The sequence below is a fragment of the Apodemus sylvaticus genome, chromosome 20 (genome assembly GCF_947179515.1).
Source record: "Apodemus sylvaticus chromosome 20, mApoSyl1.1, whole genome shotgun sequence".
Taxonomy (NCBI): Eukaryota; Metazoa; Chordata; class Mammalia; order Rodentia; family Muridae; genus Apodemus; species Apodemus sylvaticus.
The window spans coordinates 54521783-54534320 of NC_067491.1; the positions used below are offsets into that span (position 1 = coordinate 54521783).

The following is a 12538-nucleotide window of genomic DNA, read 5'->3' on the forward strand; positions in this document are numbered from 1 at the left end:
ATACCCTGGATAAGATACTGATAGGCACTGGACAGTTAAGCTGCATGAGGTGTAACATATCTGTAATCCCAAAGAGATGTGAGGTGAAGGCAGGTGAGCCACCCAGAAGCTAATGGGCTGGCCAGCCTGGAGGACGAGGCGTGGCAGAAACAAGGGTATAATGATGAAAGTGGCTCCTGAAAGTTGTCCTCTGAGTCCCACACATTTGCTGTGCTGTGTGCTTGCATATAACACACACACACACACACACACACATGAGATAATAACAGGTCGGCCATTGCCTGCCAGTGCATGGCTGGCCAGCCCCATGAGGCAGAGAGTTGCCAGTGTCCGGTAGTAGAGCGGGAAGCTTGCCGGTCAATTTTTAATATTTCCACGCAACATTCATTATGGGCATGATTTTTAGGTGTCTCCCAAATACATGCACTTTCATGCTTCTAATTGTAGTGAGGGAAAAAAGAAGTGTTCTCAAATTGCTTATACTTTCTCCTTCATATCACTGGCACTCATGTTTTGTGTTCTTTGTAACATATCAGGTACACAGGCAAAAATGACTCATTTCTCCATATTATCTTCTTCACATTTAGGTTTTTCTCCATCGCTTCTCGGCCTTTTGGCTAAGATCAAGTGTAGGGTTTTCTTCAACATTTCTATTTTAAAAAATGAAAGATTTTGCTAAGTTTATTTGGAGGGGAAGGGATTAAGACAGGGTTTCTCGGTGTAGCCCTGGCTGTCCTGGAACTCATGCTGAAGATGAGTCTGGCCTTGAATTCAGGAATCCATCTGCCTCTGCTTCCCAAGTGCTGGGATTTAAGGTGTGTACCAACACATCTAGTTTATGAATCACCTGTCAGAAGAACTATCAAATCTCTTCCCTACTGAGGTCTTTGAGCATGTCTAGACTTGGCCACATGGATTAGGACAATTATAATAACAATGGTCCTCATGCATGATTGTATTATACTCCCTCCATGCTGGCCAACACTGAAAGCCTATGCTTACATGTTTATAGCCTATGTTTATATACATCCAGTTAGTTATTTTTTGATCCACAATACTAGTTTGAGTGCTTGCTGGGAATTGAAGCTAAGTATTCTATAAGAGTAGCAAGCACTCTTAACTACTAAACAATTTGTCAAGCCCCAGTTTCCTCTTTGAGGGCTTCTACCCATGTTCTCCTGTATTTCTTTAAGGGAGTTATTTATGTCCCTCTTGAAGCCCTTTATCAGCATCAGGAGATGTGATTTTTAAATCCAACTCTTGCTTTTCTGGTGTGTTGGGGTATCTGGCACTTGCTGTGGTGGGAGAACTGGGTTCTGATGTTGCCAAGTAGCCTTGGTTTCTGTTGGTAGGGTTCTTGTGTTTTCCTTTCACTATCTTGTTATCTCTGTTGCTGTTGGTCTTGCTGTCTCTGGCTGGAGCTTGTCCCTCCTGTGAGCCTGTAAGCCTGTGTCTGTACTCCTGGGAGACCAACTCTCTTCTGGCGGGCTGTGCACAGAAGGCTGTGGAGTCCCTTGGCTCCTTGGTGCAAATGAAAGCCTGAAGACCTCTGTCCCAGCTGCTCCACTGATCGCATATGTATGCCCTGTGCGTGCTGTGCGTGCGTGTGCTCCTAGCTGTTCCCCTCCAGAGGGAAGGTGGAGATCTCACCTCCTTGCTCAGAAGTGAAAGTGCTGCTGGGAGATCACTCTCTCCTGGCAGGCTGTGCACAGAAGGCTGTGGAGTTGCCCAGCTCCCTGGTGCAAATGGCCTATACCTCACTTTTTGACTCGACTGCATATTATTAAGCAGCAATCTTCACTAAAGTTACTCCAGTTTGAGTATCAGTGTCAAAAAAGAATTATCTAGCTTCTTTTTTATTTTTTTATTTTTTTGGTTTTTTTGGATTTTTTTTTTTTTTTTTTTTGAGACAGGGTTTCTCTGTGTAGCCCTGGCTGTCCTGGAACTCACTCTGTGGATCAGGCTGGTCTCAAACTCAGAAATCTGCCTGCCTCTGTCTCCCAGACTGCTGGGATTACAGGAGTGCCTCACCACTGCCCAGCTATCTAGCTTCTTTACACGTTGAAACAGCCATCATCTAATGTGACAGGGTGGGTTGGTGCCCAGGGGTGGTGGTTGTGGTCTCCCCTTCTCGGAGGAGGAGGAGAAGGGAGAATGGAGAAAAAAGGGGTTGGAGAGTGGGACTGGGAGGAGAGGTGGGAGGAGGGAAACAATCAGGATGTAAAGTGGATAGATAGATAGATAGATAGATAGATAGATAGATAGATAGATAGATAGATGGATGGATGGATAGGTAGATGGATGGATAGACAGACAGACAGACAGACAGATAGATAGGTAGATGGATAGATAGATGGATAGCTGGGTGGATGGATGGATGGATAGATAGATAGATAGATAGATAGATAGATAGATAGATAGATAGATAGATAGATGGAAAGATAGATGGAAAGATAGATGGAAAGATAGATGGATAGATAAATGGGAAACTCCAACCATCATCTACCATCACACCAACAGACACAAACAGATAAATTAAATCTGTTATATGACTGATAGAAATCAGAACAGTATTAAAAATAAAATAAGCATATATTAGAAACACCAAACACCTGCACTTATCAACTATGCCAAATGTAACCCTCTCACCTGAGACTATGAAAGGAACACCCCCAAGACCAAAGACCAAAGGGTAGCAGAAACATTGCCTACTCACACAATCGATCCTCAAGAGACTCTTCTAGAAATTAGTACAGTAAAAGACTTGCCTAGTTGGGTGGTGGTGGTAAACCCTTTAATCCCAGCGACTTGGGAGGCAGAGACAGGTGGGTCTCTGAGTTCAAGGCTAGCCTGGTCTACAGAGTGAGTTCCAAAATAGCAATGACTCTACTAGGGGCTGAAGGCACAGCAGTTTCTCTTATCCAGGACACTCAGTTCCATTCCAGCTGTGCATCCCACAGCTTGCCCTCTGGGCACATCTGACATCCCTGTATTTGCAGCTGCTGGACTACTGACTTGGTCCCCTACAGCCTTATTTTTGCTTCTTTACCATACTCTGCCTGTATTCAGGATGGGCTTCTGATCTCTCAGCACCCTCTAAACACTGTAGTCTCCTTAACCCTTTCCCAGGTCACTCTGGAACATGCACATCTGAATGTTACCACAAAACAATTAATGTTAGTAACTAAGATCAGAATAAAAGAACTGAGCATTTGTGGTGCATGTCTTTAATATCAGCATTTGGGAGGCAAAGGCAGGCTAGTTTCTGTTAGTTCAAGGCCAGTCAGGTATACATAAGGGAGTTTAGGACAACCATGGCTATGTAGAGAGACCCTATCTCAAAAACAACAAACAAACAAACAAACAAAAACCAACTGGAAAGGAGAGGAAGAAGGAAAGTAGCAGGAAGAATAGAAATAAAGGTACCTCCATTTGCCAGTTTCTAATTAGGGGCAAAATCCTCTTGCTTAGCCAACTGCAGTTGGCCATGCCCAAGTCTTTTTTGTTTTTTTGTTTTTTGAGACAGGGTTTCTCTGTGTAGCCCTGGCTGTCCTGGAACTCACTCTGTAGACCAGACTGACCTTGAACTCAGAAATCTGCCTGCCTCTGCCTCTCAAGTGCTGGGATTAAAGGTGTGCTCCACTATCGCCCAATCATGCCCAAGTCTTAACAATGCTTTGTAGGCATAAATTTTTTTGCCACCTAGCTTTAATAAGGGTTCCACCAGCCGGGCGGTGGTGGCACACACCTATAATCCCAGCACTTGGGAGGCAGAGGCAGGTGGATTTCTGAGTTCGAGGCCAGCCTGGTCTACAGAGTGAGTTCCAGGACAGCCAGGACAATACAGAGAAACCTTGTCTCGAAGAAAAAAAAAAACCAAAAAACAAATCTAAAAAACCAAATAAAAAGGGGTGGGGGGGTTTCACCTCTCCTCTAGCCCACCACCCAGCAGAGGTAGTATAAGAGAAAAGTTATTAGGGTGGTGGGGGAGTGGTCCTGTTCAACAATAGTCCTTTTGGGGGCAGCTTGATCTTCTTCCTCAGCAGATCAGTCCCACAGCAAACACCAAATACAGTTCAGCAGCTGAAGTCCAGTCCTCTAGGCAGGCAGACACCACACAGGAAGTAGCAGGCGAGGCCACAGAAGCAGCAGGTTGCCTCATGTGCAGTCCTTGGCCAAATTTCCTGAAGTGGCACCGTTACCACAAGTTAAGCTCAACAATGCTATGTGAGGCAAACCAGTACGTGCCTGTCCTTGGCGAAGAACACAAGGCAGAGCAAACCAAATCAGTGCTCAGTGCTCCTCTCCCACTGTCTGTGGGGTCATAGTTACACTCCACCAAGCCTCCTTTCATGTTTTGCCATATCCAAACATCCTTCACCCGTGCCTGCTTCAGGAAAACAGCCTTTCACATGTCTGCTTTAGCAAGGCATTCTTTAACCTGTGCACCCTGGCAAAACATCATTTGACATAATTAACTTTCCAAAGAAACTAGAGGTTTCCACTTCAATGCTCCTCGTGGATTTGGCGGAAATGAAGACTCTGACACAGTGGTCCTCAAGATGTGAGTCAGGACCCCTTTGGAGGTCAAATGAACCTTTTTTCAGGTGACATATTAGACATCCTGCATATCAGATATTTACATTATGACTCATAACAGTAGAAAGATTGACATTATGAAGTGGCAACAAAATTAATGTTATGGTTGGGGTCATCACAACATGAAGAACTGTGTTAAGGGGGTCACACCATTAGGAAAGTGAGAACCACTACTCTGAGACGTTTGAGACTCTCCGGTCTCTCAATCAGGCTACTGAAACAATGGCCTCCAAAGAAATAAAAATCTCATACTAGGAAAGAACACCACACAAGGGGGTCTTGTGTCCTGGAAGGTATTTCACACAGTTCTAACAACATATTAGATCACTTACAGGATGAGACTGACACCAGACAATGATGGGTCAAGAGTGGGACCACATCTTGACAGGTGTGTGTTGTAGTTCACTCATGTGAGTGTGCGCGTGTATGCATGCTTGCATAAGCACTCAGGGGCCAAAACAGGATGTTGTCTTCCTGTATCGGGCTCTGTCTTATTCCTTTAGGCAGTCTCTCACTGACTCAGAAGCTCTTGGAATCTGATTGTATCTGCCTTCCAATGCTGAGGTTACGAGCACATGTTTCTAAAGGCTGAGTGACTGGAGGTGCACCCCGTAATTGAAAGAGCACCAGACTTCCCTGCTGACCTAGTTTCTTCCTCTAGAACCATGCTGGCCCTGCCTTGAAGAAAAGATCATAAGCAAAACGGGTCCTGGCTTTCCTGCCCTGATTGATGCTTGCTTTTAGCACTTGGGGCAATTCCTGCTTCCTCCTCCTCTAAGAAGAGTTATAGGCATGTTCAGGGATGTCCAGACTCAGTGTCCCTGGAGATATCATGTGACATTAGAGAGGAAGGACCACTTAGGACAGGTGAGGTCACACTGGACTATGAAGGAGGGCCTGGTGATGCTGGAGAACAGGGGATGTCCAGCAGAGGAAGATGGCATTAACATACAGCAGAAGACTAGCTGCCCTCAACATACCTGAGCTTCACATTTCCAAGGGAGAATGCTTGAAAAGCCTGTTGTAGGAACGTGGAAGAGATGGATAATTGTAAATGACCCATAAAAGGTCATATATCCAGGACTGGAGACTGGGTCAGTAGTCAAGAGCACTGGCTGCTCTTCCAAAGGACCCTGGCTCTATTTCCAGCACCCTCATGATAACAGCTCACCACTTAACTGCAGTTCCAGGAGAACCAAGACCTTCACACAGACATGCCAGGCAAAACACATCAATACACATAAAATTAAAGGTAAATTAATAATAATAATAATAATAGTCACATAGTCCCTTCTTCTTCCTCTTCTTGATGCTGGGCCACAGGAAAGATCTGGCATACCCCTAAGGTCCTCTGTATCTCTCCTTTAATAAGCAATCTCTTGTACAATTCATTGTAAAAGGCCTTGAGCATCTCAAAAGTCAATTGCTGCCCTCCAGAGTCAAGTCCTTGCCTGCAACACTGATAGCCACACAGCTCAGGAATTTGAAATGAGGACCATGCCCAAGGCTTTCTTGTTAGGCTGGATATTTTGGGACAAAGGCAAGATGGTCTGGGCCAAGAGGTTCCTGGCCTCCTCTTCTGACCAGGTGCTGGTGCTTGCATAATCCCATGCGAAACACAGGGTAAAGCCAGCTCCTAGTTCCCGATTCCAAAGTGACTACCGGACTTATGTCCCACCTACAGGGCCCTAAACTCACCAAATAATGCTTTAATTCCAGTACCTCACCATTGCATCACAACTTCTCCACACACTCCCCTTTAAGAAGCTGCTACCCCAGCCCTGCCTTGTGATTTCACTTCTGTGAGGTTGCTGAACCTGCCTGAGAACTGCCCCAATAGGTTTATTTAAAAAAAAAAAAAAAAAAACCAAAACAAAACTATAAATTCTACTCGATTCAATTTATTACATTGGCGGAAAAGGCATTCATTTCTCAAGTCTCTCCATTTTCAACTAATAAAATTCAAACACACAAACCAATAAATACAGTTATTCGAGGTATAGAGATGGTGGAATTTGTGTAGATTAAAGGGAAAGCAAACATACTCAACACTTAACGATGAGATGCTGACTGTTTAACTTGACCAATGACTTCTGGTGTCATATGCAAACATTTACCTTCCAAATAACACATGGCTCCTGAGCCCACATGTCACTCTCAAGAGAGACAGTGAATGTTTTGAAATCTAGCCTTTGCCCCGCAAATATGATCCCTACAGGAATGGTCCACGAGATAAAACTAAATAACTTCAGTAGATGATAAAGATACTTACTAACTCTCGGCAGTTCAATAGGGGTCCCTTTGAAGGCTCCAGCAGGCCCTAGCAAGGTAGCATGGCTCTCAGAGGTCTTACCCTTTCCCTGATTCCTTCTGCCTTGCTAAACTGTTAGATTACATTCCTAATGCTAGCCACCAGGGCCTATTCCCTTGTTTGGCCCTTTCCTCTTCCTGAGGTTGAACACCAAGATCCAGCTATCAAAGTATTGAAGTCCAGCAATCTAAAGACCCCTTTTGGCTCACCTAATTTACACGCTCAGTCAAAATTAGCCAACTCATCCCACTATATATATATATATATATATATATATATATATATATATATATATGCTGCTTTTCAATGTGCTGTGTCTGTTTCCTTTCTCCTCTCTACCCTGAAGTAGTCCTTTGTCTCTCTAGTCTTTCTCTAAGCCTCACTTCTTCATACAGATGCATTAGAGGCAGTAGTGGTTTGAATGAGAAGGATCCCCCACAGGTTCAGACATTCACATACTGTTGGGAGAAGTTTAGGAGATGTGTCATTGTTAAAGGTCACTGGAGGTAGCTCTGAGACTTTAGAGACACATGCCTTTTCTATTTTACTCTCTGCTTGCATGTGAGCCTCTCAGCCTCCTACTCTGGCCTCCCTGGCTGCCGCATGCTGTCATGTCTCTCCACCATGATAAACTCTTATCTCTCTGGCGCTATAAGCCAAACTAAACCCCTTCTTCCATAAGCCTCTTTTGGTCATAGTGTTTTATTATGGTAACAGAAAAGTAACTAACATATAGGTTGATCCAAAAACTCTGTGCATACCAAAACCAAAACACTACTCAGAAAACATCAAATACCTTAGTCTGACTTTAGCCTCCTATGTCTACTACCCCTCCATCCTCTGCAGTTTCTCCCTGACAAAACTTCTATAAAAACAAAATGGCCCAAAATAAGAGGCAACATTCCCTCCCCATTCTCTAGCACACTGATCCTGAAGGCTTGAAGCCCAGTGATTTATAATGTTTTATATAAACCAGTGGTTCTCAACCCCCTGTAACACTGCAACCCTTTCATACAGTTCCTCATGTTGTGGTGACCCCCAACCATAGGATTATTTTGTTGCTACTTCATAACTGTAATTTTGCTACTGTTATGAATTATAATGTAAATATCTGTGCTTTCTGGTCTTAAGCAACCCCTGGGAAAGGTTGTTTGACTCTCAAAGGCATCACACGCACCACACAGGTTGAGAACCTCTGATATAAACAGATAAGCCCAACTTCTAATGTTATTGTGCCTCATACCAAAGAGACACTTTCTGTGAGGACAAATGGCACCATAATATTTACTACTTCAAGTGAGTCAACAGTCAGCTTAAAGTTTGATTTAAATTCAACCCTGCTCAAATGGCGCAAGACAAGGCCAGTAACACTCTCACCTTCTGTAAAAGGCCCCACTCCTTCTTGTGGGCATGGCTGTCTTCTATCCCTAAAAGTTTGCCAAGGGTGTGTCTGGACACAATGTCTATTTTTTCTTCCTACAGTGTCTATTTTTATTGAAGCTTATATATGAAACCAACCGGGTATGGTGAGGAAATTCTTTAGTACTCTCAGTTGGGGGTGAAAACGGGAGGGCCAAAAGTTCAAAGCCACCGTTGGTTATATAGAAAGTTTGAAGCTGGGAGGTGGTGGTGCACGCCTGTAATCCCAGCACTCTGGGAGGCAGAGGCAGGTGGATTTCTGAGTTCGAGGCCAGCCTGGTCTACAGAGTGAGTTCCAGGACAGCCAGGGCTATACAGAGAAACCCTGTCTCGAAAAAACCAAATCCAAAAAACCAACAAAAAAGAAAGAAAGAAAGAAACAAAGAAAGAAACAAAGAAACAAAGAAACAAAGAAACAAAGAAAGAAAGTTAGTTTGAAGATACCCTAGACTACATATAATACTCCAAACAGTCCAAGGAATGTCAAATGCTAGGAAATTACTGTGATTACCTATTCAGTTGAAAACCTATCTGTGTTTATCTATTCAGTTTTTACAGCTTATTCCCGATGAGACATAACAGGGTTATTTGAGCTGTAAACCAGTCAAAGATTGATGCTTTCTATTCAAAAGAACCCCCCCAAAATGGTAACCAGAAAGAGGATCTACAAATCCTTGATACATAGCTTTGGATTTTAAAGTTACACAAGAAAGGGGTGCCTTAGTAACATCTGTGAGCACTATGACTTGTGCCACATCAGAAAAAAGTTTTCTTCATTAATGTTTAAAAAATCATTTCAAGATATTTTATGTATTGGACTAGAGTAGATGAGCAGCATGTGACCTATACTCTACCCCTGAACTACAAAACCAACCCCCTCAAAGCAACCACACAACCACTACCACAAAAATACAGCCTAAAGGGTACCTGGTTGACTACTTGCCTTGGATGCAAGTATTGACTAGGTGAGATACTCAATATTGTAAAGAAACAGGACAGCATGCATACGACCCACACAAACTCAAGCAACCAGACAAAATCTCAGCATGGGGAGGTGAGGCCAGCATGAACTCTCTCCCCCTAGCTGAGGAGCTATTGGCAACTAATAGCTACAGGGAGAGAGAAAGTGAATTTTTCTTTAAGGGTGTGTACCTGGCAGGTTGACCAAGCCCCAGCAGACATCCCAACACACCCAAAACTATATGGACAGCATAAATAGGACTCTATGGGTTTGGAAAAATGAGTACAGAAAGTTGAACGGGTAGGGAAGGGGGATTGGATGTAATGGGTGGAGTTGAGGGAGAGAGGGAGGTGATCATACATGTTTTTGTGCACCAGAGAATGAAAGTGTATAAAAAATGGACAGAATTTGATATATAATCAATATAGAACAGTCACAGTATCCAGTGTACTGGCTGGTTTTGTGTGTCAACTTGACACAGGCTGAAGTTATCACAGAGAAAGGAGCTTCAGTTAGGGAAGTGCCTCCATGAGATCCAGCTGTGATCCAGCATTTTCTCAATTAGTGATCAAGGAGGGAGGGCCTCTTGTGGGTGGTGCCATCCCTGGTCTGGTATTCTTGGGTTCTATAAGAGAGCAAGCTGAGCAAGCCAGGGGAAGCAAGCCAGTAAGAAACATCCCTCCATGGCCTCTGCATCAGTTCCTGCTTCCTGACCTGCTTGAGTTCCTTTGGTGATGAACAACAATGTGGAAGTGTAAGCTGAATAAACCCTTTCTTCCCCACCTTGCTTCTTGGCCATGATGTTCGTGCAGGAATAGAAACCCTGACTAAGACAATGATTAATGTATGGAGGCCCTGAGTAACATCAATTTCAGGAGATTTGACTCTTTCTGATATCTGCTGGTAGAAGTCAAAACAGCTCACCATACTGCCTAACACTGTAGAGATAGCTCTAGATGTGATAGTTACTTTCATGATGCTATGATAAAATAGCCTCGTTAAAAGCAAGTTAAGAAAGAACAGCATTTATTTTGACTTACAGTTCCAGTGGACTAGAGTCTGCATTGGCGGGAGGGCAAGGCAGAAAGCGTAGGAAACAGAGAAAACATATCTAGTCACACACAGGAGTTAGTTCCGTTGCGCCAATCAATCACCAGGCCAGGAAGACTGATTCATTTAAAACCACTCAAAAGGAGATGAGAGGTATAATTATTCCCTTAGTGAGATGAGGTGCTTTTCCTTCCCAGAAGCCTTTGCACTTCCCAGAAGCAACCTGTCCACTTTTCTGAATGCTCACGCAGAAAAATGTGACTTTGTTTATCTTTTTCTTTTGAATCCTGACCAATGCCTGTGTGTGCTTTTCCTGATATTCTGGGCATTGTCACTCATTCCCTGAAGGTTAATACTCGTCTAACCCCAACTTTCTACCACGATACACCAATCTCCATTGTGAAAGGCATGGCTTTTCCCTTCCTCGTCTCCATTTACCCATTCCGGCAACTGCCAAGACTTACAGGCTGTCTACTGTGCTAGCTACCTTTCTGTAGCTGTGGTAAAACACCGAGACCTAGATTTCTTTGGGTTCATGGTTCCAGAAGTGCCTGGTAGGAAACCATGGTAGCAAGTGGCAGACATGACAGTAGAAACAGAAGGCCGAGCGCTCACATCTTGAGGAGATACAGACTTGATATGGCATGAGTCTTTAAACTCTCAAATCCTACCTCCAGTGACACACTTCCTCCAAGTCGGGACTGTCTCATAAAAGGGCACAAAACCTGCTTTCTAAGTTTTCTCTTAAATTGTAATACAGAATTGTCTTGTGCCCTTTTAAAAATTCTTTTCTTAATGAGACAGAGAGAGAGAGAGAGAAAGAGAGAGGGGGGAGAGAGAGAGAGAGACAGAGACAGAGACAGAGAGAGAACCTCAATTTTTCCAATAACAGCCCTAGGGAACTTTGAGGACCTAACACTTGTCCCTTCCCTCTCTGCAATACACCTTTCACATACAGTCATGGCCTACCTCTGCCAGGATTTTGCATTTTAATGCAATGTCTAAGTCTAGGTGGTCCACTTGGTCCAGGCCAACCAGAGCTATACAGTGAGAGTCTGTCTTTTTTTTGGTTTTTTTTTTGAGCTTTTCAAAATATAATTTAAAACTATGTTGTACCAATACAATATATTAATTTTTAAGAGAGTCTGCCTTTTTTTTTTTTTAAAAAAAAGTAAAACATCTAAAAACAGTCCAAGGGCAACAGCAGTGATGACAAAGATTAACACTCGTCCCCCACGGATGTCCATTTGCAATTAGTTTAGCAATACTGGTCATTGTTGCTAATCCTAAGAAGCACTAGGGTAAAGGCACAAGGCTTTATTTAGAACGCTTCTGTTCAACTGTGAGGCTCATAGTAAAAGCAGGTGCTGATGAGGTGACAGAGGAAGACAGGCCGACTGCTCTGAATGATTCTGTGCTGGAGGACATGCCAGCTGTGCTGCTGTGCCCAGCGGAGAATTAATGTCTCCTTTGATTAAACAATCTTAACCTGATTTACTGCATTTTAGAACATGTGCCAAGAAAGATAAACCTTGTGTGTCGTTTACACAGCCACCCTTTGGCAGCGTACCACGAGATACAAACTCAACAACTATTCAGAGCAATAAATAATATCTGAAAATATATAAGATCATATCAGAAACTCCAGCCAGGCAAGCTTTTTTTTTTTTTTTTTTTTTTTTTTTTGGCTTTTTTGAGACAGGGTTTCTCTGTATAGCAATGGCTGTCCTGGAACTCACTCTGTAGACCAGGCTGGCCTCGAATTCAGAAATCCGCCTGCCTCTGCCTCCCAAGTGCTGGGATTAAAGGTGTGTGCCACCACTGCCTGGTCCAGGCAAGCTTATCAACCACACAAGGTACAAACCTTTACCTGTGTCTATGAAAGAAAGAACACCCCAAGCCCAAAGTGTGGCAGGCACACTGAGTGATCTCTGGTCAGAAGCCCAGAGAAACTTACCACAAGGAAGGACTCTTCAGTCCTGTAGAGCTTCTCCTGCCCAGGACACTCAGCACCCTTCAAACCCACAGCCAATCATCACACGCATTGGCCACCTCTGCCCCTGCCCTAGGAAGACCTGCCCCCTATGGACTTTTCCTAGCTCCAGTCTCAGCTGTCTGCCCAGAATCTCTTATCAGTGTTATTCGTTTAACCACACCGCTTCTTAGCCATTCTGTGACCAGCATGGTTGCTTATAATT

At 43.7% G+C, this 12538-nt stretch overlaps 1 pseudogene; it reads left to right on the top strand.

Annotated features, from left to right (window-relative positions):
- The first annotated feature begins 597 nt into the window (after positions 1–597).
- Positions 598–746, top strand: LOC127671361 (uncharacterized; annotated as a pseudogene).
- The last annotated feature ends 11792 nt before the right edge of the window (positions 747–12538 follow it).